Source organism: Hylobates moloch, unplaced genomic scaffold (genome assembly GCF_009828535.3).
Source record: "Hylobates moloch isolate HMO894 unplaced genomic scaffold, HMol_V3 SCAFFOLD_4, whole genome shotgun sequence".
Lineage (NCBI taxonomy): Eukaryota > Metazoa > Chordata > Mammalia > Primates > Hylobatidae > Hylobates > Hylobates moloch.
In genome coordinates this window covers 126,176,633-126,203,428 of record NW_026652279.1, presented here as the reverse complement: position 1 = coordinate 126,203,428, position 26,796 = coordinate 126,176,633, and the positions used below count along the sequence as shown (strand labels likewise).

General features: G+C 37.7%; 1 pseudogene; it reads left to right on the top strand.

Annotated features, from left to right (window-relative positions):
- LOC116467495 (legumain-like) overlaps window positions 1–26,558 on the top strand; it is a 104,737-nt pseudogene extending 78,179 nt beyond the window's left edge.
- Window positions 26,559–26,796: the final 238 nt, after the last annotated feature.

Here is a 26,796-nt window from a genome sequence, read left to right as displayed (position 1 = left end):
ACAATATTAACCTTCAATGTAAATGGGCAAAATGCCCCAATTAAAAGACACAAACTGGCAAATTGGATAGAGTCAAGACCCACCAGTGTGCTATATTCAGGATACCCATCTCACGTGCAAAGACGCACATAGGCTCGAAATAAAGGGATAGAGGAATATATACCAAGCAAATGGAAAGAAAAAAAAAGCAGGGGTTGCAGTCCTAGCCTCTAATAAAACAGACTTAAAACCTACAAAGATCAAAAAAGACAAAGAAAAGCATTACATAATGGTAAAGGGATCAATGCAACAAGAAGAGCTAACTATCCTAAATATTTATGCATCCAATATAGGAGCACCCAAATTTATAAAGCAAGTTCTTAAAGACTTAGGAAGAGACTTAGACTCCCGCACAATAACAATGGAACAATTTAACACCCCACTGTCAATACACAGATCAACAAGACAGAAAATTAACAAGGATATTGAGGACTTGAACTCAGCTCTGGACCAAGCGGACCTAATAGACATCTACAGAACTCTCCACCCCAAATCAACAGAATATACTTTCTTCTCAGCACCACATCACACTTATTCTAAAATTAACCACAAATTTGGAAGTAAAATACTCCTCAGCAAATGCAAAAAACAGAAAACATAACAAACAGTCTCTCAGACCACAGTGCAATCAAATTAGAACTCAGGACTAAGAAACTCACTCAAAACTACATGACTACGTGGAAACTGAACAACAACTGCATGACTACATGGAAACAATACAACTTACAAGGGATGTGACGGACCTCTTCCAGGAGAACTACAAACCACAGCTCAAGGAAATAAGAGAGGGCACAAAAAAATGGAAAATTGTCTCTGCTCCTGAATGACTACTGAGTAAATAACAAAATTAAGCCAGAAATAAATAAGTTATTTGAAACCAATGAAAACAAAGACACAACATACCAGAATCTCTGGGACACAGCTAAAGCAGTGTTTAGAGGGAAATTTATAGCACTAAATGCCCACAGGAGAAAGTGGGAAAGATCTAAAATCGACACTATAACATCACAATTTAAAAAACTAGAGAAGTTAAAGCAAACAAATTCAAAGGCTAGCAGAAGACAAGAAATAACTAAGATCAGAGCAGAACTGTAGTAGTTAGAGACACAAAAAATCCTTCCTAAAATAAATGCATCCAGGAGCTTCTTTCTTGAAAAGATTAACAAAATAGATAGATGCTAGCCAGACTAATAAAGAAGAAAAGAAAGAAGAATCAAATAGACAAAATAGAAAATGATAAAGAGGATATCACCACTGATCCCACAGAAATGGAAACTACTATCAGAGAATACTATAAACACCTCTATGCAAATAAACTAGAAAATTTAGAAGAAATTGATAAATTCCTGGACACATACACCCTCCCAAGACTAGACCAGGAAGAAGTCGAATCCCTGAATGGACCAATAACAAGTTCTGAACTTGAGGCGTAACTGATAGCCTGCCAACCAAAAAAAAAAAAAAAGCCAGGACCAGACAGATTCACAGCCAAATTCTGCCAGAGGTACAAAGAGGAGCTGGTCCCATTCCTTCGGAAACTATTCCAAACACAGAAAAAGAGGGACTCCCCCCTAACTCATTTTATGAGGCCAGCATCATTCTTATACCAAAACCTGGCAGAGACACAACAAAAAAGAAAATTTCAGGCCAATATCCCTGATGAACATGGATGCAAAAAACCTCAATAAAATACTGGCAAACCAAATCCAGCAGCACATCAAAAAGCTTATCCACCATGATCAAGTCAGCTTCATCCCTGGGGTGCAAGGCTGGTTCAGTATATGCAAGTCAATAATTGTAATCCATCACATAAACAGAACCAATGAAAAAAAAACATGATTATCTCAATAGATACAGAAAAAGGCCTTTGATAAAATTCAACACCCCTTCATGCTAAAAAATCTCAATAAACTAGGTATTGATGGAATGTATCTCAAAATAATAAGAGCTGGTTATGACAAACCCACAGCCAATCTCATACTGAATGGGCAAAAGCTGGAAGCATTCCCTTTGAAAACTGGCACAAGAAAAAGATGCCCTCTCTCACCACTCCTATTCAACATAGTATTGGAAGTTCTGGCCAGGGTAATCAGGCAAGAGAAAGAAATAAAGGGTATTCAAATAGAAAGAGAGGAAATCAAATTCTCTATTTGCCAATGACATGATCGTATATTTAGAAAACCCCATCGTCTCAGGCCAAATTCTCCTTAAGCTGATAAGTAACTTCAGCAAAGTCTTAGGATACAAAATCAATGTGCAAAAATCACAAGCATGCCTATACACCAGTAATAGACAAACAGAGAGCCAAATCATGAGTGAACACCCATTCGCAGTTGCTGCAAAGAGAATCAAATGCCTAGGAATAAAACTTAAAAGGAATTTGAAGGACCTCTTCAAGGAGATCTACAAACCACTGCTCAAGGAAATAGAGGGGACCCCAAAAAATGGAAAAGCATTCCATTTTTAGGAATATTGATTCTTTTAGGAAGAATCAATATTGTGAAAATGACCATACTTCCCAAAGTATAGATTCAATGCTATCCCCATCAAACTACCAATGGAACAGAACAGAGGCCTCAGAAATTACACCACACATCTACAACCATCTGATCTTTGACAAACCTGACAAAAACAAGCAATGGGGAAAGGACTCCCTATTTTATAAATGGTGTTGGGAAAAGTGGCTAGCCATATGCAGAAAACTGAATTTGGACCCCTTCCTTACACCTTATACAAAAATTAACTCAAGATGGATTAAAGACTTAAACTTAAGACCTAACACCATAAAAACCCTAGAAGAAAACCTAGGCAATACCAGTCAGGACATGGGCATGGGCAAAGACTTCATGACTAAAACATCAAAAGCAATGGCAACAAAAGCCAAAATGGACAAATGGGATCTAATTAAACTAAAGAGCTTCTGCTGCACAGCAAAATAAACTATCACCAGAGTGAACAGACACCCAACAGAATGGGAGAAAAATTTTGCAATCTATACATGTGATAAAGGGCTAATATCAAGAATCTACAAGGAACCTAAACAAATTTACAAACAAACAAACAAAAAACCATCAAAAAGTGGGCAAAGGATATGAACAGACACTTCTCAAAAGAAGACATTTATGCAGCTAACACATGAAAACAAGCTCATCATCACTGGTCATTAGAGAAATGCAAATCAAAACCACACTGATATACCATCTCACGCCAGTTAGAATGATGATCATTAAAAAGTGAGGAAACAACAGATGCTGGAGAGGATGTGGAGAAGTAAGAACGCTTTTACACTCTTTGTGGGAGTGTAAATTGGTTGAACCATTGTGGAAGACAGTGTGGCGATTCCTCAAGGATCTAGAACTAGAAATACTATTTGACCCAGCAATCCCGTTACTGGGTATATGACCAAATCATTCTATTGTAAAGACACATGGACATGTATGTTTATTGCAGTACTATTCACAATAGCAAAGACTTGGAACCAACCCAAATGCCCATAATGATAGACTGGATAAAGAAAATGTGGCGCATATACACCATACTATGCAGCCATAAAAAAGGATGAATTCATGTCCTTTGCAGGGGCATGGATGAAGCTGGAAACCATCATTCTCAGCAAACTAACACAGGAACAGAAAATCAAACACTGCATGTCCTCACTCATAAGTAGGAGTTGAACAATGAGTACACATGGATACAGGGAGGGGAACATAACACACTGGGGCCTGTCGGGGAGTGAAGGGCTAGGGGAGGGCTAGCATTAGGAGAAATACCTAATGTAGATGACCAGTTGATGGATGCAGCAAACCACCATAGCACATGTATACCTATGTAACAAACCTGCACATTCTGCATATGTATCCCAGAACTTAAAGCACAATAATTTAAAAAAAGATATCCTTTGAAAAAAAAAGAAAAGAAACAAAAGTGCTGGGAAATACTGAATAGAAATATTTCTAAAATAAACAATTTATGCATTTGTATATAGAGAGACTGTTGTCTCAATACTAAATGATTTTCAACTCTCCAAACTGATATTACAAAATGACTCTTTGGAAATAGTTATAAATTTAATAAATGCATGATATATTTACTTTTAAATTTAAATTTTTAAGTTTAAATATTTAAATTTAAATTTCAGGATGAATACCTCTATGTACAATATTTACCAACATATTTTCTCTTTGTACGTCTTTATTTCACATATACTTTTTGGAGAAATAAATACAATTTTCTACTTCATTCCAAGAATCTTTCACCCACATATATGCTGTTTTTATTTTTGTGCTTTGATTTAACTATGCATAGATTTTACTAAGTAAGTATAAAGCACTACCTCTTTGAGATGAAAAAGATTGCACATTTCTGATGATTCAAATATATGATTATCTAAAATATGACTTTATTATTCACTTAAATCACTATTTCTCCTTCTTTACCCACAATCTTTTAGCTCCTTTTTTAGATAATATGAGACAATTTGTTCATGACTTGCCAGATTTATCTATTTGAATTTGAGTCATTACTCTGTTTACCTTTTGTTCTGCATTGGCAGTCAATCTAATACACTTATAAACTGATATTTTATACCTAATATACTATTTGCTGGTGCCTACTGTTGTAATTCAAGCAAAACATGTGAATTTTGCTGTATATTTTTAAATGGCAAAAATTAAATTAATAAATCTTTAAAATAAGAAAATCAATTAAATAAAATCATGTATGCTATTATTTCCAGAAAAACTGCAAACCTTAAAATTACAAAGAAAAATGCTCAGACTAATATTTTGAAATCAATTACAGAATTACATTTTTTTGAAAGTCAGGACATCAGTCAGGGACAACTAAGGTGGCTGACTAGATGCAGATGAGAAACATTTCTCTTACTGAGAGAAACCAAAATATGATATAAACTGTCACATTTTAAACAGATCTTTTGAGAAAAAAAATCACTGAAAGTTGATAGAGAGGTGAAAGCTGGGAAGTTTGCAGAGTTACTGAGCATCAGGACTGGCTCCCGTTCCTGAACACATCCTAAGAAAGGGGTAAGTGAAGGAACTCTAGGGCACCACAGTCCTGCCAAAGATCTCTGAGATCATAGCTGCAAGAGATCTCATGATCTCACATAAAGATTTGAATTGCCAGGGGGACCTGCCAGGAGTATAGGCAGAGAGAGAGCTCAAACTTGCATGGAACCCAGAAGGTTTCATGGCGTACAGTGCTACTGTGGCCGAATATGACTATAGGTGTCCATCCCCCAAGCTCTCCATCTCACTCTGATTAATAATAGCCCTGCTGATTGCCAGGTAGGGAGAGAGCAGGGATGCCTTTTCCATGGGATGGGGGCACATCTGATAGACATGCCCTCTTGTCTGCCAGACCCTTTCAAGACCATCTGCCTGGCTGTTTCTGCAGGAGGGTGCCTTAGGTAGTCTCTACTGACCTATCTAAGTCTTTTGCTGGCAGTCTGAGAGAAGTTCAGGCCACTTAGCCCAGCTGGTGGCTGACCCTGAGAGACCAGAGAACAAAATCGTTGGCCCAAATACTAACCCCCCAGGATCTGGGCACACTGCCCGGGCGTATCAAGCTGAGATCTGTGGCCTGAGCTGTACCAGGGGAGGAGCTACAGCATAGAAAAGTGTGGCCTTGGGTTGTGTCCTGACAGGGGAATTTGATGTCCCCACTATGCAACACCAGCCTGGGAAGGGTGTAGCCTATTAGCCAGCTGCAGCTTTTTCCTGCAGCTCAACTATCTGGGCACAGAAGGGATGGGACAAGTTTAGCTGGTTGGGCCTGCTTCTAGGGCAAATTGCAGAGGGAGGACCTGTTGGGGAGTGAGAGCTGGGTGTGCTTCACAGCTGTCTGCTGGGCTAAAAACCCTGAGACACAGATGCCATACCAGCTGCACACCTGTGCTATCTCCACCTTGCCAGGGAATCCTTTGCCTTTGACACAGTACATCACCAGAACACCCACAAACATACCTCACAACCTGCTCTGACTCTGACAAGCTCAGAGGAACAGTGGGTCCCTGGAGAGTTCTGGGTCGCCTGGTGAACTAACCTTCAGCTTGAGCTGCTTTTAAGGGAAGTAGGAGCACAGGCTGTCAAATCCACAATGCTTGTCCTAGCCAAAGCTAAGGAAATGCAGGCATAGCATCCATAGTTGCAATAGTCTCCACCAAGGCTTTGGAACGGACTTTATGACAGAGTCATCTCTTGCACCCTTTCTCCCTTTCCCAGAGCATTGCTGCAAAATACTGAAATACAAAAGAGGTGCAGAACTGAACGGGAGCTTATCTGCCGGCCATTACTCTTAAGTTCCATCTACTGCATCACAGCCTCAGTGACACCACCAAATAAGAATTTCTTTAGCACACAATTCCTGTGAAACCAAATGCAGGAAACAATCCACAACTAAGGAACACATATGGAGCCTTGACCCCTCTGAAAGTCTCCAGAAATGAAGCCAATTGACTATATAAAACATACACCACAGTCAAATACTAAATAGAAAAAATATATATATATAATATATATATACAGCTCCATCCAAATGAAGAAATTTCAAAAAGAAAAGAAACTTAATCCACCTCAGATGAGATAAAATCAGCAAGAACTCCAAAAATTCAAAAAGTTGGTGATTTTCTGACCTTTAGAATATTGCACTAGCTCCCTGGCAAAGGGTCCTAACCAGATTGAAATATCTGAAATGACAGACATAGAATTCGTAATCTGGATGGCAAGGAAACACAACGAGGTTCAAGAGAAAGTTGAAATCCAATCCCAGGAAGCCAGAAAAATGATTCAAGATTCATATGAAAGATGACACAGTTATTTTAAGAAAGAAACAAACTGAACTTTTGCAAGTGAAAATTTCACTGTAGCAATTTCAAAATACAGCTGGAAGCCTTAACAATAGACTATACTAAGCAGAGGAAGGAATTCCAGAGGTCAGAGACTGGTTCTACAAATCAACTTAATGAAAAAAAAAGATAAAAGAATTTAAAAAAGTGAACAAAGCAGCTGATGTGGTTTGGAAGTTTTTCCAGTCCAAATCTCATGTTAAAATGTTATTTCCATTGTTGGAGTTGGAGCCTGGTGGGAGGTGATTGGAACACGGTGGTGGATCCCTCATGAATGACTTAACATCACCCCCTTGGTGAAAGTGAGTTATTGCTCAGTTTGTATGAGATCTGGTTCTTTAAAAGAGTCTGGGACCTCCCCCTTCTCTCTAGCTCCACTCTTGTCATGTGATACGCCTGAAGTCTCTTTGCCTTCACCATGATCGAAAGCTTCTTGAGGCTTCACCAGAAGCAGATGCTGGTACCATGCTTCTGTACATCCTGAAAAACCAGAAGCCAAAAAACCTCCTCTTTTCCTTATAAATTACTCAGGCTCAGCTATTTCTTTATGTCAACACAAAAATGGACTAATAAAGCCTCCAAAAAATATGGGAATAAATAAAGAGAACAAATTCATGACTCACTGGCATTACTGAGAAAGAAGAATAGAGAGTACACAATTTGGAAAACATATTTTAGGGTATAATCAATGAAAATTTTTTAGTCTTCATAAAAAGTTCATTGTGAAAATTTGAGAAATTCAGAGAACCCCTCTGAGATAGTATACGAGACGAAGATCCTCAAAACACACAGTTGTCATACTTCCTAAGATTAATGTGAAAGAAAAAATCTTAAAGGTACCTAGAGAAAAGGTTCATATGACTTAAAAAGGGAATCCCATCAGGCTAACGGCAGATGTCTCAGTGGAAACCTTAAAGCCAGAAGAGAATGGGACCTAGTTTTAGCACTTTTAAAGAAAAGAAGTTCTAACAAAGAACTTTGTATCCTACCAAACTAAGCTTTAAAAGTGAGGGGGATATAAAATCTTTTCCATACAAGCCATTGTTAAAGGAATATGTTACCACTAGACAAGCCTTACAGAAGATCCTTAAAAGAGTTCTAAATATGGAAATGAAATGATACAAGCTGCCACAAAAACACACATAAATACATAGAACCTATAAACAAACTACTTAATCGAGACTAAATAGCAACCAGCTAACAACATCATGACAGGATCAAAACTTCACATATCAATGTTAACCTTGAATGTAAATGCCAATTAAAAAAAAAAAGAAGAAGAAAACGAAAAAACAAGACCCAAAATTCTGTTCTCTTCCAGAGACCTATCTCACATGTAAAGGCTCCATAGGCTAAAAGTAAAGGCATAGAGAAAGATTAATCACTCAAACAGAAAAGAGCAGAGGTTGCTACTCTTGCATCATATAACAGAGTCTTTCAACCAATAGCAGTTAAAAAGGACAATTAAGGTTATTACATAATAATGAAGGGTTCAATTCAACAAGAAGCCTTAATTTTTCTAAATATAAAAACATCCAACACTGGAGTACTCAGATTTATAAAACAAGTATGTCTGGACTTATGAAAAGACATAGTCACACAATAATAGTAGGGGATTTCAACACCTCACTAAAAGTATTAGAGCATAGTGGCAGAAAAATAACAAAGAATTTCTGGACATAAATTTTACAATTAACCAATTTGACCTAATAGACATCAACTGAATACCTCACCTATCAATCACACAATATATATTCTCTTCATCTCTTAATGGAACGTACTGTAAGATCAACAACATTTACAGCATAATGCAATTCTCAATAAATTCAAAAAAGTCAAAATCATACCGAGTATAATTTCAAATGAAAGTGCAATAAAAATAGAAATTAATAAAAAGAGTATCTCTCAAAATCACATAATTACATAGAAAGTAAACAATTTGTTCCTGAATGACTTTTGGGTAAAAAACAAAATTAAGGCAGAAATAAAAATAATTCTTTGAAATAAATGACAGAAAGAGACACAACATACCAAAATCTCTGAGATATGGCAAAAACAGTGTTAAGAGGAAAGTTTATAGCACTAGATACCTATAACACGAAGTTAGAAAGATCACAAATTAACAATCTGACATCACACTTAGAGAAATTCATTACTGGGTATATACCCAAAGGACTATAAATCATGCTGCTATAAAGACACATGCACACGTATGTTTATTGTGGCACTATTCACAACAGCAAAGACTTGGAACCAATCCAAATGTTCAACAACGATAGACTGGATTAACAAAATGTGGCACATATACACCATGGAATACTATGCAGCTGTAAAAAATGAGTTCATGTCCTTTGTAGGGACATGGATGAAACTGGAAACCATCGTTCTCAGTAAACTATCGCAAGGACAAAAAACCAAACACCGCATCTTCTCACTCATAAGTGGGAATTGAACAATGAGAACACATGGACACAGGAAGGGGAACATCACACTCTGGGGACTGTTGTGGGGTGGGAGGAGGCGGGAGGGACAGCATTAGGAGATATACCTAATGCTAAATGACGAGTTAATGGGTGCAGCAAACCAACATGGCACATGGATACATATGTAACAAACCTGCACATTGTGCACATGTACCCTAAAACCTAAAGTATAATAATAATAATAATAAAATAATAATAATAATAATAATAAAAGAGCAAATCCATGCCTTCAAAAAGAAAATAATTATCCCTCTAAATATACCTTGCATGGTTATCTAAGACTGGAAAATTTTCTGTAGAAATTTAAGCAGAGCAAAGGTTGTCAAATAATTCTGCTCTTGTACCAACTAAAAAGAATAAAACAAAAACAAAACAAAACAAAATAATAAGATCCTAAAAACTCGAGCACAGGTAGAAGCTATAATCCCATTACTCCCATTACTATCCTTTTTTTTTTTTTTTTTTTTTTTGTGACGGAGTCTTGCTCTGTCGCCCAGGCTGGGGTGCAGTGGCATGATCTCGGCTCACTGTAACCTTCTTCACCTCCTGGGTTCAAGCAATTCTCTTGCCTCAGCCTCCTGAGTAGCTGGGATTACGGGCGCATGCCACCAGGCCTGGCTAATTTTTGTATTTTTAGTAGAGACGGGGTTTCACCATGTCAGTCAGGCTGGTGTTGAACTCCTGACCTCATGATCTGCCTGCCTCGGCCTCCCAAAGTGCTGGGATTACAGGCGTGAGGCACTGCACCAGCCTCATTGCCATGCATTCTTAGCTATAGGACATCACTGCTGCAATTCTACATTATCTTTATCCTTTGCTAACATCAAAACCTTTACAAATAATTTTCAGTAACCTTGGGACTTCAAATTTTTATTTTATTTTAGTTTAGTTTAGTTTTTATTTTATTTTATTTTATTTATTTATTTATTTTTTATTTTATTTTTTCTGACATGGAGTCTTGCTCTGTCGCCCAGGCTGGACTGCAGCGACGCCATCTGGGCTTACTGCAACCTCTGTCTCCCAGGTTCCAGTGATTCTTGTGCCTCAGCCTCGCGAGTAGCTGGAATTACAGGCGTGTGCCACCATGCCCAGCTAATTTTTTTTATTTTTAGCAGAGAGGGGGTTTCACCATGTTGGACAGGCTGATCTTGAACTCCTGACCTCAAGTGATCCACCCGCCTTGGCCTCTCAAAGTGCTGGAGTTATAGGCGTAAGCCACCACGCCTGGCCTTTTTAATGTTTCTAAGGCAGCACAGATAATTAAATAATTGTAGATTGTCATTAAAATATGACAATTCTCCATTGCTGTTTCCGTACAAATATTTGAATCCCAAGTGTCAAGTCACAATCTCCAATTTTATATAACGTAATTATATGTATACTATTAAAAATCAAATAAAACATATAATTTTCAAACATGTTTAATTCCATAAAAATAACCAAATTCAGAAACAAAAATGTTTCTAAATTAGAATCATCAACTAAGTCAAGCTCTAAGCTAAGGAATGTGATCAATATAGAATATTAGTAGTATACAATTTTTATTTTCATACTGATCACAAAATGTATATCTACTCCTAGATATTTACTCAAGAGAAATAAATATATATGTCCACACACACAAAAAAAGAAATTTTAAAGACAAAAACAAACTAACCACAAAGGTAGCAGGAAAAAACAACTAAAATTAAAGCAGAACCAAATGAAATTGAGATCCCAAAATCCATAGTAAGGATCAATTAAGCAAAAGGTTGGTTTTTTGAAAGGATAAACAAGATCGTTGGACCACTAGCTAGATTAACAAAGGAAAAAAGAGAGAAGATCCAAATAAGCACAATCAGAAATGATGAAGGTGACATTACAACTGATCCCACTGTAATACAAAAGATCTTCACAGACTATTTTGATCACCTCTATTTAGACAAACTTGAAAACCTAGGATAAATTCCTGTAAAGACAGTCTCCCAAGATTACATCAGAAGAAAACTGAAACCCTGAACAGACCAATAATGAGTTCTGAAATAGAATCAGTAATAGAAAGCCTAACAACCAGGAAAAAAACTTAGGGCCAGGTGGATTCACAGCTAAATTCTACCAGATATCAAAGAAGAGCTGGGAGCAATTATACCAAAACGATTTCAAAAAATTGAGGCAGAGGTACTCCTTCCTAAGTGATTCTAGAAAAATAACATCACCTTGATACCAACATCTGTCAAAGAGACAAAAAAAAAAAAAAAAAAAAAGGCTACAGGCCAATATCCCTGATAAACATAGAAGCAAAAATTCTCAACAAACTACTAGTAAACCAAATCCAGCGGCACATGAAAAAGCTAATTCACCATGACCAAGTAGACTTTATCCCTGGGATGCAAGGTTGATTCAACATAAGCTAATCTATAAATGTGGCTCAACAAGTAAACAGAATTGAAAACAAAAACCAAATGATCATCTCAATAGACAGAAAAAAACTTTTGAAAACATCCAATAAATCTTCATGGTAAAAACCCTTAACAAACTAGACATTGAAGGAATATACCTCAAAATAATAAAAGCCATTTATGACAAACCACAGCCAATATCATACTATACAGGCAAAGCTGGAAATATTCCCCTTGAGAACTAGAACAAGACAAGGATGACCACCCTCATCACTCCTATTCGACATAGTACTGGAAGTCCTAGCCAGAGAAATGAGGCAAAAGAAAGAAATAAAAGCATCCAAACAGAAAAAGAAGTAGTTAGACTAATACTCTTCACTGGTGATATGACTCTATACTTAGAAATCCCTAAATACTTTGACAGAAGACTCCTGGAACTGATAAATTACTTCGGTAAAATTTCAAGATATAAAACCAACATACAAAAATCACTAGCATTTATATACACCAATAATGTTCAAGGTAAGAACCAAATCAAGAACACAATCCCATTGATAATAGTCACAAGAAATAAAGTACTTAGGCATATAGCAAATCAAGGAGGTGAGAGATATCTACCAGGAGAACTACAAAACACTGCTGAAATAAATCAGAGATGACACGAACAAATGGAAAAACATTCCATGCTCATAGATTGGAAGAATTGATATTCTTAAAATGACCATACAGCCCAAAGCAATATACAGATTCATCCCTGTTCTTATCAAACTATCAATGTCATTTTTTCACAGAATTAGAAAAAAAAAACTATTCTAAAATTCATATGGAACCAAAAAAAGAGCTTGAATAGCCAAAGCAATCCTAAGCAAAAAGAATAAAGCTGGAGTCATCACAGTTCAAACTATACTACAAGGCTACAGTAACCAATACAGAATGTACTGGCACAAAAACAAACATATAGACCAATGTAACAGATTAGAAAACCCAGAAATGAAGCCATATCCCAAACTAACTGATCTTTGACAAAGTGAACAAAAATAATCAATGAGGGAAAAGACTCCCCATTCAATAAATGGTGCTGGGATAATTGGATATCCATAAGCAGAAGAATAAAACTGGGCCCCTACATCTTACAATATACAAAAATTAACTCAAGACTGATAAAGGACTTAAGTGTAAGAGTTAAAACTATAAAAATCATAGAAGAAACTCTAGGAAATATTTTCCTGGCCAAAGCCTGGGCAAATAATTTATGACTACATCCACAGAAACAATTGAAACAAAAACAAAAATTCACAAATGGGACCCAATTAAACTAAAGAACTTCTGCACAGCAAAAGAAACTACCAAGTGAGTAAACAGACAAACTACAGATTGGGAAAATATATTTGCAAACTATGAATCCAACAAAGGCCTAGTGTCCATAATCTATAAGGAACTTAAACAAATCAAAGAGCAAAAACAAACCACCTCATTAAAAATTGGGCAAAGGACATGAACAGACACTTCCCAAAACTAGACATACATGCAGCCAACAAGCATATGAAAAATTCTCCACATCACTAATCATCAGAGAAATGAAAATAAAAGCTACAATGAGATACCAGAATGACTATTATTAAAAAGTCAAAAAAACAACAGATGCTGGTGAGGCTGTATAGAAAAGGGAACACTTATACACCGTTGGTGAGAATGTAAATTAATTAATCTCCTGAGGAAAGCAGTTTGGAGATTTCTCAAAGAACAAAAAAGAGAACTACCATTCATCCCAGCAATCCCATTACTGGGTACATATCAAAAGGAATATAAACTATTTTACCCAAAAGATACATGCACTACATATTCATTTCAGCACTATTTGCAACAGCAAAAATGTGAAATCAACCTAGGTGCCCATCAATGGTGGACTGGATAAAGAAAACATGGTATAAATACTCCATGCAATACTATGCAGCAATAAGAAAGAATGAAATCATGTCTTTTGCAGCAACATGGATGTAGCTAAGTGAATGAACACAGGAACAGAAAATCAAATATTGCATGTTCTTACTTATGAGTGGTACCTAAACATTGGGTACTCATGGACATGAAGACGAGAACGATCGATACTGCGGACTACAGCAAAAGTGGGGACATGGCAGGGATTTAAAAATTACCACTGAATACCATGGTCACTACTTGGGTGATGGGATCAGTTTTTCCTCAAACTTCAACATCATGCAATATGCCCTTGTAACAAATGTGCACATGTACTCCTTGAATCTAAAATAAAAGTTAAAATATCAACAAACTTATGTGCTCCCATATTTTGATGTAAGCATATGTATTAAAAAACATAGTAAATAACTGGTTTTAAAATGAAATTAATGATCATATTTTAAGACCAAGAGTAATCTGTTTTGAGGCATAGGCAAAAAACATTGTCAATAAAATACTTTTGTACATATATACATGAAGCAGTATTTTGTAATGCATAAAAATGCAGGACATGAGCAAGATTGGTGAGATTTAAAATTTGACTTTCCCATTTACTCATAGTTGTTTCCTTGGGCAATATAGTAAACGGAGTACCTATTTTACTCTATTAACGTGGGAATAAGAATAGTTCTTTAATCCTAGGATTGCTAGAAGGATTACATGTATAAATATAATTAATTTTTTTGGCACAATGCTCAGCACTTTTTAAGCACCATGGAATTATTAGATTTTATTTATGTTTGTATTTCCCTTATTAAATGGCCTTACTTTGTGTTTGTTCTATGATATTGATTAAACTTCAGATTTGATTATAAATAGTTCTGAATGTAAAACAAGACATATTATGCAACAAATTCTAATGGTAAAAAATACACTTTAATACAGCAAATCTTTAACGTCATTGATAGGATCGAGGAAACTGCAACTTCCATAGAAATGATGTATAACAAAACCAACTTTACCATTATCTAATTGACATAAACAAGAGTTTGGTTTCTGCTGCTTATTTCTGGTCACAAAAGCACCACCAAATTTCTAAACAAAGACCCAAAATACTTCTTATATTAAACACTGAAGTCGATATGCACTATCCATGTATTTAAGAAAGATTAATCAAAACAAAAAGGTAATTATTTATCAAATTTTTGGTGACTCAATGAATGACAGCATTAGTTTCGGTGGTGGGTTAAATCAAATAAATGTGTACAAAATGAAAATTGTAATGTGCATCTTGTACCACCACACAGATCAAAAATGAACAATAGCAATTATGGCGGGTTCAATGTTTTTTATTTTAACCACACTTTATTATTTTGCAGTTGTATGCTTATCTTAAGCAGGTTGGAAATTTTCCCTAAATTTTTATTTGACAAATAAAATGTATTCTTTCATTCATTCATTCATTCATTCATTCATTTTCCAACGTGGTTAGTCCAGCTCAGGGTGGCAGGTGACCAGAGCCTATCCTGGAACCTCATGGCCCAAGGCAGGAACTATACCTGGACAGATCCCCATCTTATTGCAAAGCACGCTCACACATACATCCATGCTAACTCAGATGGGGACCATGTAAACATGCCAATTCACCAAACATGCACGTATTTGGGATGTGGGAGAAAACCAGGGTAGCCAGGGGAAACCCATACAAACATGGGAGAATGAACACACTCCACTCAGAAAGTGGACCTGGCTTGATATTGATTTTCTTTTCATCAGTATTAAAACAAAATGAGGTGGAATGGAGTGATGTTATTTGGGGACCTGCTGTACTTCTAGAAAGAGCTCTCACAAACTGACAAGGTAAAAAATGAATATTAATTAGAAACTAAAAAAGCAATGTGAATTTAAAAAAATAAAAAAGCAAATTAAAATTATAGCCAAGTATATTAAAAGAGATTCAAATAGGTTGCTAGCCAAACAAGTACAAATTAAAGTCATAAAATCATATCACTTTATGTTTTATATATGGCTATAAATGTTTTAGAAGTTATATAACATCTTTTGTTCTTAGGAATTTAGGAAGAATACTCCCAAATATCATTGGTGAACATGTAGGATTAGAAATTTTCTGGAAAGATATGGTAATAGATATAAAATTTATGTGTATGTACATACACACCTAGCAGAGCCTTAGTGCTTCTAATAATTGGTCACTTTTATTAGATGAACCCTCTTACCAATGACAATTAACAACTTTTTAAAGATTCTCTAGGGTGACCAAATATAACTGAAACTGGAGGATATAACCTAGAGAAAAGGGAAACCCTCTGGATGAGATCTCCATTTAACTGACTTTTCTAGAAGGCCACTCCGTTGTCTGCCTAACACACAAGCACTAGAGTTCAACAGAAGTCAGTGGCCTTACTAGGTAGAGATATCAGAGTTTTGGATTACAGAATAACTGGAAATTGAAGAAAAGGGGAAATCATAGAAGGAGAGCCCCAAAATCTGAGTATAAATTATTTTCCAGCCTTTCACTGGATCATAATGTAGGCATATTTTGGGCCAGACAACAGGATCCTAAAGAAAGCAATAGCTGATAGGCAGAAATACCTGAGCTGAGATTTCAGCAACTGTTTGCTACTATGAAGACAGAGTCAAGTACTATCAATTCAGAATTTGGTAAACAATTGGATATTTTCAGAAAATTTGAGAGAGGTCACACTTTAGCAGAAAAGTATCATATAGTGAGAACAAGGTGTGGGTCCTTGGACACAAGGCAAATTGTAATAAACTTCTAATATCAGCCCACACAAGATCAGATCATCTGCTGATAACTTGACCCTCTGCTTGAATAAAACATCATTTTGTAAAGGAAGATAACATAATCCCGAATGTACACAACAATGAAAATGGCCAGTGTAAATATAAATTATGAGCCATTTAGTGAAGCTGGAAAAATGTAACCCATAATCTAGAGTGGAAAAAACACACACAAATTTTTCTGATGTAGAAATTAGCAGGAAGTTATTTAAAGAGAATTATAACCAGGCACATTAGTTTTAAGTTGTTGAACTGAACTATATGACAAAAATAGCAAAAAGATAAAGAACAGGAGGGGGAAAATGAAATTCTATAACCAAAAAATTCTTATATTATGCATAAAATGAAAATTAATTATGAAATAAAACTTCCCTCACAGAAAAAGGAAAAAAGGCCAGGTGCGGTGGCTCACGCCTATAATCCTAGCGCTTTAGGAGGCTGAGGCGGGCGGATCACGAGGTCAGGAATTCAAGGCCATCCTGGCCAACATGGTGAAACTCTGTGTCTACTAAAGACACAGAAAATTAGCCGGGCATGGTGGCGCGTGCCTCTAATCCCAGCTACTCAGAAGGCTGAGGCAGGAGAATCGCTTGAACTCAGGAGGCGGAGGTTGCAGTGAGCCGAGATCCTGCCATTGCACTCCAGCCTGGGCAACAGGGCGAGACTCTCTCTCAAAAAAGTAAAATAAAATAGGAGAAGAAAAAGGAAAAAAGATATTACAATTAGCCAGGGGAATAAATACACACTACCTCTGGGAAAAAAAATTAAATTAAATTAAAATTAAAATTAAAAAAACAGTAAGAATGCTTACCTCTCTAATAAGACAATGGCTGAAACCTGAATTGTGCGTGTGAAAGGTTGAATTCAAGGACATTCATGTGGAAAACAGTAACTGGAAGCCTGAAGGAACTGAACAGAGGTTTCGCTCTCTTCCTACCGCAGGAGAAACGCGGTTGTTTTCATACCAACAAGTTAAAGAAGCTTCATAGGCCGGGCGCGGTGGCTCACGCCTGTAATCCCAGCACTTTGGGAGGCCGAGGCGGGCGGATCACGAGGTCAGGAGATCGAGACAATCCTGGCTAACACGGTGAAACCCCATCTCTACTAAAAATACAAAAAATTAGCCGGGCGAGGTGGCGGGCGCCTGTAGTCCCAGCCACTGGGGACGCTGAGGCAGGAGAATGGCGTGAACCCCAGGGGGCGGAGCCTGCAGTGAGCCGAGATCGCGCCATTGCACTCCAGCCTGGGCGACAGCGAGACTCTGTCTCAAAAAAAAAAAAAAAGCTTCATAAATGCCGCGGGGCTTCAATACATTCCAACAAAGTATTAATACATTCCATACATTCATTAATGTATTAATGTATTGAATTATTATTGAAATTCAAAATTATTAATTCAAAATATATTAATTCAAAAATAAATAATTCAAAAATTATTAATTTCAATTAATACATTCAATACATTCCAACAAAGCTTCATAAATGCCGTGGGGCTTCAATACATTCTAACAAAGCAGTAAATAAACCTGTACAAATTCAAGGTCACCAGCCAGTCATTGGACTGTGTGATAGAATAAAATATGGTTCAAATATGCTTAGAGGGAAACATAACTTTAAACAATTACACTAGAAAAGAAGCAAAGCTTTAATAGGTGATTTATTTAAATATTTGAATAAAACATTTCCTAAACTTCAATAATAGTTAAATATTACATATATATTTTACAAAAGATGGACATGTCCCTACTCATAAAACACTCTTCAGAAATTTAAAGAAGATTTGAATAAATAAGATGATTTTTCACCTAAAGAATTGGAAGACCTTTGTCTTTTTGTTTTGTTTTGAGACGGAGTTTTTTGCTCTTGTCCAGGCTGGAGCAATGGCGCACGATCTCCGCTCACTGCAACCTCCGCCTCCCGGGTTTAATCAATTCTCCGGCCTCAGCCTCCCGAGTAGCTGGCATGCACCAACACGCCTGGCTAATTTTTGTATTTTTAGTAGAGACGGCGGTTTCACCACGTTGGTCAGACTAGTCTGGAATTCCTGACCTCAGGCGATCTGTCCACCTCGGCCTTCCAGAATGCTAGGATTACAGGTGTGAGCCACCGCGCCCGGCAGGGAGATTCATTTTAATGTATCAATTCTATCTAAAATAATCTATAGATTTAAAACAATGTGAACATTTTTTAAAGGTATTTTAAATAAAATTACAAAATAAAGCTATTTTTTTGTAAACACAAAAGAGGTAGTCTAAGACGACAACAACAACAAAAAGACAAAGAGAAGAACAAAAACTTTTTTGATTACTACAATGACACATTGATGTATTACTTCATACATGTATTCACTTTTAAATTGATTTTACATATAATTGTATGTATTGCATGATGTTTTGAAGTATATATATATATATGGCTCTCAGAAGTGGAGAGTAGAATGGAGGTTACTAGAGTCTGAGATGTTTGGAGGTGGGAGTTTGGAACTGGGGGTTGAGGAGATGTTGGTCAAAGGATACAAAATTATAGTTAGGTGAGAGGAAATAAGTTCAAGATAACTATTGTGCAGCATGGTGACTATAGTTAAAAACAAAACAAAAACCCTGGAAATTTGGAAGTTTTTGGAGGATTTACCCTACTTTGTATCATTATACAGCAATCAAAATTATATGGGTTGGTGCAAGCATAGAAAAACAAATCAATTAAATACAATAGATATTCCAAATGTAAATCGACTTAACTGTGCACGATGTGCAGGTTTGTTACATAGGTAAACATGTATCATGGTGGTTTGCTGCACAAATCAGCCCATCACCCAGGTATTAAGCCCAGCATCCATTAACTATTTTTCCTGATGCTCTTCTTCCCCGCAATCCCCCAACAAGCCCCAATGTGTGTTGTTCCCCCAACCTGTCCATGTGTTCTCATCATTCAGCTCCCACTTATAAGTGAGGACATGGGGTGTTTGGTTTTCTGTTCTTGTGTTAGTTTGCTGAGAATAAAGGCTTCCAGCTCCATGTCTTAGGCTAGATCTTTTGTGTTTACAAAAAAATCACTTTATATTTGTAATTTTATTTAAAATAAGTTTAAAAAATTTCACATTGTTTTAAATGTATAGATTATTTTAGATAGGGCATGATCTTGTTCTCTTTTATGGCTGCGTAGTAGTCTATGGTGTATATGTACCACATTTTCTTTATCCAGTCTATTGTTGTTAAACATTTGCCTTGATTCCATGTCTTTGCTATTGTGAATTGTGCTGCAATAAATGGCACTATTTATGGGTGCATGTATCTTTATAATAGAATGATTTATATTCCTTTGGGTATATATCCAGTAACAGGATTGCTGGGTCAAATGGTATTTCTGCTTCTAGATCTTTGAGGAATGGCCACACTGTCTTCCACAACAGTTGAACTAATTTACACTCCAACCAACAGTGTGAAAGCATTTCTTTTTCTCTGTAACCTCGCTAGCATCTGTTTTTCCTTGATTTTTTAATAATCACCATTTTGATTGATGTGTGGTGGTCTGTTCAGAGTTTGTATTTCTCCCTGAAATAATCTAGAAGGGTTGTATATTTCCAGGAATTTATTCATCTCCTTTAGATTTTCTAGTTCTTATTCTTAAAGGTGTTCGTGGTAGCCTTTAATGATCTTTTGTGTTTCTGTGGTTTGTTGTAATATCTTCCATTTTGTTTCTAGCTTAGCTTATTGGATCTTCTCTCTTCTTTCCTTGGTTGAACTTGCTAATGGCGTATCAATTTTGTTTATCTTTTCAAGAAAACTAGCTTTTTGTTTCATTTATGTTTTGTATTGTTTTTGTTGTTTCAGTTTTATTTAGTTCTGCTCTGATCTTTGTTATTTATTTTCTTCTGCTGGGTTTGATTTGTTCTTGTTTCTCTAGTTCTTTGAGATGTGACCTTAGATTGTCTATTTGTGCTTTTTCCCACCTTTTTTTTTTGAGATGGAGTCTCACTCTGTCACCCAGGCTGGAGTGCGGTGGCACTATCTCAGCTCCCTGCAACCTCTGCCTCCCAGGTCTAAAAGAGTCTCATGACTCAGCATCTCAATTAGCTGAGACCACAGGTTCATGCCCCCACACTTGTCTAATTTTTAGTAGAGATGGAGTTTCACTATGTTGGCCAGGCTGGTATCAATCTCCTGACCTCAAGTGATCCACTCACTTTGGCCTCCAAAAGTGCTGGGATTGCAAGTGTGAGCCACTGTGCCCAGCTCTTTCAGACTTTTTGATGTAGGCATTCAATACTATGAACGTTCCTCTGAGCATTGTTTTTGCTGTATCCCAGAGGTTTTGATAGATTGTGTTACTATTGTCATTAAGTTAAAAGAATTTTTACATTTCTAGCTTGATTTCATAGTCAACTCAACGATCATTCAGGAGTAGGTTTTTAATTTCCATGTATTTGCATGGTTTTGAGGGTTTCTTCTGCAGTTGATTTCTAACTTTATTCCAATGTGGTCTGAGAGAGTGGTTGATATAATTTCAATTCTCTTAAATTTGTTGACACATTTTGTGGCCTATCATATGGTCTATTCTGGAGAATGTCCCATATGCTAATGAATAGAATGTATATTCTGCAGTTGTTGGGTAGAATGTTCTGTAAATATCTGTTAAGTCCATTTGATCTAATGTGCAGTTTAAATCCCTTGTGTCTTTGTTGACTTTCTGTCTTGATTACCTCTCTAGTGCTGTCAGTGGAGTATTGAAGTCCCCCACTATTATTGCATTGCCTCTATCTAATTTCTCAGGTCTAGTAGTAATTGTTCTATAAATTTGGGAGCTCCAGGGTTAGGTGCATATGTATTTAGGATTGTGATATTTTCCTTTTAGACTAGTCATTTTATCATTATATAATGTCCCTCTTTGTCTTTTTCAATTGTTGTTACTTTAAAGTCTGTTTTGTCTTACGTAAGAATAGCTATCCTTGCTCATTTTTGCTGTCCATTTGCATGGAATATCTTTTTCCACCACTTTACCTTAAGTTTCTGTGAGTCCTTATGTGTTAGGTGAGACTCATGAAGACAGAAGATCCTTGGTTAGTAAATTCTTATCCATTCTGCCATTCTGCATCTTTTAAGTGGAGCATCTAGGCCACTTACATTCAGCATTAGTATTGAGATGTGAGGTACTCTTCTATTCATAATGCTCATTGTTGCCTGAACACCTTGTCTTTTTTTCATTGTGTTATTATTTTATAGGTCCTGTGAGATTTATGCCTAAGAAGGTTCTATTTTGGTGTATTTTGAGGTTTTGTTTCAAGATTTAGAGCTCCTTTTAGCAGTTCTTGTAGTGCTGGCTTTGTAGTAGCAAATTCTCTAAGCATTTGTTCGTCTGAAAAAAGACTATCTTTTTTTTTTCATTTATGAAGCTTAGTTTCAGTGGATATGAAATTCTTGGCTGATAATTGTTTTGTTTAGGAGGCTAAAGATAGGATCTCAATCCCTTCTAGCTTGTAGTGTTTCTGCTGAGAAATCTCCTGTTACTCTGATAGGTTTTCCCTTATAGGTTACCTGATACTTTTGCCTCACAGCTCTAAAGATTCTTTCCTTCATCTTGACTTTAGATAACCTGATGGCTATGGGCCTATGCAATCATATTTTTATGATAAATTTCCTGGGTGTTCTTTAAGCTTCTTGTTTTCGGATGTCTAGATCTCTAGCAAGGCCCAAGAAGTTCTTATCAATTATTCCTTCAAATATGTTTTTCAAACATTTAGATTTCTTTTCTTCCTCAGGAACACCAATTATTTTTTGGTTTGGTCATTTAACATAATACCAAACTTCTTGGAGGCTTTGTTCATTTTTTTTTAATTATTTTTTCTTTGTCTTTGTTGGATTGGGTTAATTCAAAAGCCTTGTCTTCGAGCTCTGAAATTCTTACTTCTTGTTCAATTCTGTTGTTGAAACTTTCCAGTGTATTTTGCATTTCTCTAAGTGTGTCCTTCATCTTCAGAAGTTGTAATTGTTTTCTATTTATGCTATCTTTTTCTCTGGAGATATTTCCATCCATATCCTGTAACATTGTTTTAATTTCTTTAAGTCGGTATTCACCTTTCTCTGGTGCCTCCTTGATTAGCTTAATAATAGACCTTCTGAATTATTTTTATGGCAATTCAGAGATTTTGTCTTGGTTTGTAGCCATTGCTGGTGAGCTAGTGCAATCTTTTGGAGGTGTTAAAAAAGTCTTGTTTTTTCATCTTACCAGAATTGTTTTTCTGGTTCCTTCTCATTTGGGTAGACTATGTCAGAGGAGAGATCTGGGGCTCAAGGGTTATTCTTCAGATTCTTTTGTCCCACAGGGTGCTTACTCCCTTGATGTGGTGTTCTCCCCCTTCTCCTAGGAATGGGACTACCTGAGAGCCTGACTACAGTGATTGTTATTTCTCTTCTGGGTCTAGCCACCCAGTGGAGCTACCAGGCTCCAGGCTGGTACTGGAAAGTATCTGCAAAGAGTTTTGCAATATGATCTGACTTCAGGTCTCTTAGCCATGGATACCAGCACCTGCCCTGGTGGAGACAGCAGGGGAGTGAAGGGGACTCTGTGAGGGGCCTTGGTTGTAGTTTTATTTAATGCACTGTTTTTTTCTAATGCTGGTTGTGCTGGCAGTAAACTTATCACATGGACAGACTCAGGACCTCTGGTTAGCCAGGATGTTACAGGCAGCGGAGTTAGCTATTGCTTTCTTGGGGCAGGATTGTTCTGCTGTAATGGCTTGAGTTTCTTGGCCTCCATCCAGGAGGTGGCGCTTGCAAGAGCGCATGAGCTGTGGTGGTGTAGAGAGGAAACAAGCTTGCTCTAGCGTAGCCTAGGTAAGTGTTGGGGTTTTTCAGGTGATGTGCGGGGCCATATAGCTTCCGAGAGATTATGTCTTTTGCCTTTGGCTACCAGGGCAGGTAGAGAAAGACCATTAGGTGGGGGTAGTGTTAGGTGTGTCTGAGCTCAGACAATTGTTGGGCGGGGTTTGCTGTGGTTGCTGTGGGGGATGGAAGTTAGGTTATCAGGCAGATGGAATCCCCAGGGGGGTTATGGCTGCCTCCACTGCTTCATATAGTTCTCCAGGGAAGTAGAGAAAAGCTGGCAGCAACCAACCCCATCCAGCTCCCATGCAGTGAGAAAGGCTAGTTTACTCCTGTCATGCTTCCCCAACAGCCCCAAGTTTCTAGACTGGCAGCTGGTAACCAGGGCTGGGAACTTGTCCCTGGCTACAAGCCTCCACACACTGAGAAAACAAGCAGGGCATTCAGGCCCTGCCTCTCCCCAGTGTGACTTCTGTGCTCATATCTGTACTTCCTATTCACCCCCATACCCAGATTCTGCCCTGGAAAATTTGCACTGGGTCAAAATCACTACAAAGTTCAACTAGAAGTTTCCTTCTCCCTATGTTCTTTCCCCAGGTCCATTAGCAGCCTGACCCAAGGACCTATGTGAGATGAATTCAGAAATGGCTTCCTTGGGCTTTTCTAGGGCCCAGGAGTGCTTAAAGGGCTTTTCCCACTGCTGCTTCTTTTATATTTCACACAGCTCTCTAAATTTGCCCCAGCTCTAGGCAAAGTTAAATTATTCTCCCATAATCTGGATTTTCAGGCTCCCTGGTCAAGATGTATGTTTCAAGGTGGACCTTTCCCCTCTCACGCTTTGGGTATTCACTGATTTTCAGCTAAAAAAGTGATTATTCATATCAATACTATTTGGATTAGACAAGTGAAAAGGACTGGAGAGTAATAAATGGAAATAGAAATATGAATTTTTTCAAAATGTGGCTTGAAAGAGAAGTTAAGAGAAACTAAGAATAAGTCCATAAGTTTCAAAATCCATCTAAGAAATAATAGAAAAAAAAAAGACCTAAAGCTCCTAAGAAGGGGGAAAAAAAAGAGAATACTTGAAGAAAATATAATTCAATACTTTCTATAAATAAGATTTAAAAAGCATTATTCAGAATAAAAGAATAACAATAGCCAACTGAGATTGAAAAAAAAAATACCTACACATAAACACACTGTAATGAAACCTTGAACATTTTATTTAAAGGGCTATTCCAAAAGACCACCAAAAAAAAAAAATCACATTTCTTTTAGTGAAAGATACCAGATGTGTCCTAGAACTGACAATTTCAGGAAGAGGAAATGAGAAATGACTTTAAGGACAATATTTGACTGAGACTTGTATGGAGATTTAAGTTCAGAAATTTTCTGACATACAAGGACCCAGAAATTTATCATACATATAGGCTTTTTGACAGAATAACAAGAGAATGTAATACTTCAGAAAAGAAATCTCAAATGATACAACTAAAAACATAGGAAACAAGTATAAGTGGATGTATTGTTTGTGTGTTAAAATAAAAAAAAAATAAACTGAAGGCAAATAAAAGGTTGGAAAACAACTGACCACAATTTTCAAAAAGTACTGTCAAGGAGAAACAAGAACTATGCCGCATTTACTGTAAATAAGTGCAGAAAGTACAATAAGATTTTATTAGATACGGCAAACTAAATACTTCTAACAACGTTCCCATGATGCAAAATTCCATTGTATTTGCTTGGATATATTTTATCTGAGAATATTATGCTGTACTGTTACAGTATTTTCAAATTTAGAATTAAGGTTTTTCCCACGGTCCCACCGCCGCCACCACAGCAGTCACTCGCCACCGCCGCTGCCACCACTGCCACCACGATCGCTTATCATAGGTTTCTGCAGTTGAACTCCAAAGTGCAGAAGGGTTTGGAAAGTAGCTGTATTCCTCAGCGTGGCACTGGGCACTGGTGCTGTTCCCATAGATGATCCTGAAGATGGACGCAAGCATTGGGTGGTGATCCTGGCGGGTTCAAATGGCTGGTATAATTACAGGCACCAGGCAGCTGCCTGCCATGCCTACCAGATCATTTACAGGAATGAGATTCCAGACGAGCAGATCATTGTTATGATGTATAATGACATTGCTCACTCTGAAGACAATCCCACTCCAGGAATTGTGATCAACAGGCCCAATGGCATGGATGTCTATCAGGGATTCCTGAAGGACTGATTACACTGGAGAGGATGTTACCCCACAAAATTTCGTTGCTGTGTTGAGAGGCGATGCAGAAGCAGTGAAGGGCATAGGATCTGCGAAAGTCCTGAAGAGCGGCCCCCAGGATCGTGTATGTGCTCGCTGACTTCACTGACCATGGATCTACTGGAATACTGGTTTTCCCCAATGAAGATCTTCATGTAAAGTACCTGAATGTGACCATCCATTACCTATACATACATAAAATGTACCAAAAGATGGTGTTCTATATTGAAGCCTGTGAGTCTGGGTCCATGATGAACCACCTGCCTGGTGACACTAATGTTTATGCAACTACTGCATAAACTGCAACCCCAGAGAGTCGTCCTACACCTGTTACTATGATAAGAAGAGATCGACGTACCTGGGGGACTGGTACAGCGTCAACTGGATGGAAGACTCGGACGTGGAAGATCTGACTAACGAGACCCTGCACAAGAAGTACCACCTGGTAAAATCACACACCAATACCAGCCACATCATGCAGTACCGAAACGAAACGATCTCCACCATGAAAGTGATGCAGTTTCAGAGTATGAAACACAAAGCCAGTTCTCCTATCTCCCTGCCTCCAGTCACACACCTTGACCTCAATCCCCAGCCCTGATGTGCCCCTCATGACCGTGAAAAGGAAACTGATGAACACCAACGATCTGGAGGACTCCACGCAGCTCACAGAGGAGATCCAGCGGCATCTGGATGCCAGGCACCTCATTGAGAAGGCAGTGCGCCAAATCGCCTCCTTGCTGGCAGCGTCTGAGGCTGAGGTGGAGCACCTCCTGCCTGAGAGAGCCCCCGTTCATGGGGCATAGCTGCTACCTGGAGGCCCTGCTGCACTTCCAGACCCACTGCTTCAACTGGCACTCCCCCACGTGCGAGTATGCATTGAGACATTTGTACGTGCTGGCCAACCTGTGTGAGAAACCGTATCCGCTTCACAGGATAAAATTGTCCATGGACCACGTGTGCCTTGGTCGCTACTGAAGAGCTGCCTCCTGGAAGCTTTTCCAAGTGGGAGCACTCCCCCGAATGTGTGCTAATCAGAGACTGGAGAGGTGGAGTGAGAAGTCCCCGCTGCTCCGGGCCCTCCTGGGGAGCCCCCACTCTAGGGCTCGCTCCAGGACTTTCCTCACAGGATGACTTGCTTGCTGTTGCCTACTTCCCCAATCTTCTCTGAAAACCTACAAATTGGGATGGGGAAAGCTCTGTATTGAGAAGGGTC